We start from the raw sequence: 2,451 nt of genomic DNA, 5'->3' as shown, positions 1-2,451 counted from the left end.
TTATATTAGCTATAGGCTCATTGTTACTGTTTTTGTAACTTGTGTGTACTAGGTTAAGCAAAGTTTCTTCTATTCCTAGTTTGTTGAGAGTTTTTACCATGAATGCATATTCAATTTTTTTGTATGCTTTTTCTGCATCTTTTGAAGTGATCATGTGGTTTTTCTTCTTTAGTCTGTTGATATGATAAATTATAATTGAATGTGGAATGTTGAACCAGTCTTGCATTCCTGAAAAGAATCCCACTTACTCATATTGTATTATCTTTTTATATATTGGTGGACTCTATTTTCTAATATTTTGTTGAGGCTTGCGTCTATGCTCATGAGGGATATTGTACTATACTTTTCTTCTATATGGATTTCTTTGTGCAGTAATGTTGGCTTTATCATTAGGTAATATCCTCTTTATCCTTAATAATCCCTGTTCTGAAGTCTGCTTTGCTTAAATTAGCATTGCTACTGCAGCTTTTTTTTAGATGCATGTTTGCACTTCATATTTTTCTCTCTCCTTTTATTTTTAACTTACAATAAAGTGGATTTTTTTTTCTTTTGTAGAACATGTATAGTTGGGGCATACTTTTATATACAATCTGACAATCTCTGTCTTTTAATTGGTGTATTTAGAACATTCATATGTAATGTGATGACTGATATGGTTAGATTAAAAACTATAATCTTGCTAGCAATTTTATATTAGTTCTTTTTTTATTATTTTTTAAATGTTTTGCCTTATGGTGTTTCGACCTTATTATGATTCCATTTTGTATATAATATTAAATTACTATTTAAAAATTTTTACTTTTTGCCCTGGTATGATTCCATCCTGCATGACTGTTCTTTAGGGCAGTAGTCATTTCCCTCCGTCTGCCTTCTCTTCCACCTAAGTGCATGCCTCCACCCTGGGGAAGATTCCGTAGATATGGACATGAGCCCCTTGAGGCCTCAGAACTATCTTTTTGGTTGTGAACTAAAGGCTGACAAAGACTATCACTTTAAGGTGGATAATGATGCAAATGTGCATCAATTGTCTTTGAGAATGCTCAGCTTAGGGGCTGGTGCAAAGGATGAACTGTGTAATGTTGAAGCAGAGGCAGGGAATTATGAGGGCAGTCCAGTTAAAGTAACACTGGAAGCTTTGAAAATGTCTACACAGCCTATGATTTCCCTTGGGGGCTGTGAGATAACACCACCTGTGGTCTTACTGTTGAAGTGTCACCCAGGGCCTGTGCATATTAGTGGGCAGCACTTAGTAGCTGTGGAGAAAGAAGCAGAATCAGAAGATGAAGAGGAGGAAGGTGTGAAACTCTTAAGTGTGTTCAGAAAGCAATCTGCTCCAGAAGTGGTAGCAGGTTCCACCAAAAAAGGTAAAACTTGCTGCTGATGAAGATGATGATGGCAATAATGATGATTTTGATGATGAGGAAACTGAAGAAAAATCTCCAGTGAAGAAATCTGTACAAGACACTCCAGCCAAAAATGCACAAAAATCAGACCAGAATGGACAAGACTCAAAACCATCAACACCAAGATCAAAAGATCAAGAATCCTTCAAAAAACAGGGAAATAAAACACTAAAACACCAAAAAGACCTAGTTCTTTAGAAGACATTAAAGCAAAAATGCAAGCAAGTACAGAAAAAGGTGATTCTCTTCCCAAAGTGGAAGCTGAGTTCATCAGCTATGTAAGGAATTTCTTCCAGATGACTGACAAGGAGGCTATTCAAGATCTCTGGCAGTGGAGGAAGTCTCCTTAAGAAAACAGTTTAAACAGCTTGTTATAATTTTCTGTCTTATTTCATTTCTGTAACAGTTAATACCTGGCTGTCCATTTTATATTGCAGAGTGGGAACTTTCCTTATCATGTTCGATAAATGTTGACCAAGTTCCATTGCCAAGAATACATTGTCCAAAATGCCTGTTTAGTCTTTAAGATGGAATTCCACCCTTTGCTTGGTTTTAAATATGTACGGAATGTTACCATAGGACATAGTAGTAGTGGTGGTCAGACATGGAGATCATGGGGAGACAAAAACATACATGTGATATAAACTCAGTATTTTAATGAAATAAATAAATAAATAAATAAAATTTTTACTTTTTGTGTTTGCCCTCAGGTTTACAATATGCATCTTTAATCAGACTCTAACTTGAAATAATATATCACTTCCCATGTAATTTAAGGAACTTACAACAGGATAGTCCAAATTCCACCCTCTTAAATTTTGTCATATACTCTTCTATTACATATACTATAATCACACAATGGATTGCTGCTATTTTTGCTTTACATGGTTAATTATCTCTTTGATCAATTAAAAATAAAAAAAATCATTTTAACATTAATTATTCCACCCTCAGTGCTTTTCATCTATTTGTTTATATTTACTTTTTTTTTTTTGTCTTTTTTCATGTCCAGCAACAGATCGCAACCCTCAGTGTCACGCCCGTACCG

At 34.7% G+C, this 2,451-nt stretch overlaps 1 pseudogene; it reads left to right on the top strand.

The window, feature by feature from the left end:
* Positions 1–1,806, top strand: part of LOC103607351 — a 10,914-nt pseudogene extending 9,108 nt beyond the window's left edge.
* The last annotated feature ends 645 nt before the right edge of the window (positions 1,807–2,451 follow it).

The sequence above is a fragment of the Galeopterus variegatus genome, unplaced genomic scaffold (assembly GCF_000696425.1).
Source record: "Galeopterus variegatus unplaced genomic scaffold, G_variegatus-3.0.2 Scaffold7353, whole genome shotgun sequence".
NCBI lineage: Eukaryota > Metazoa > Chordata > Mammalia > Dermoptera > Cynocephalidae > Galeopterus > Galeopterus variegatus.
Note: the sequence above shows the minus strand (reverse complement) of the source record. Positions and strands in the feature narration are given on the sequence as shown.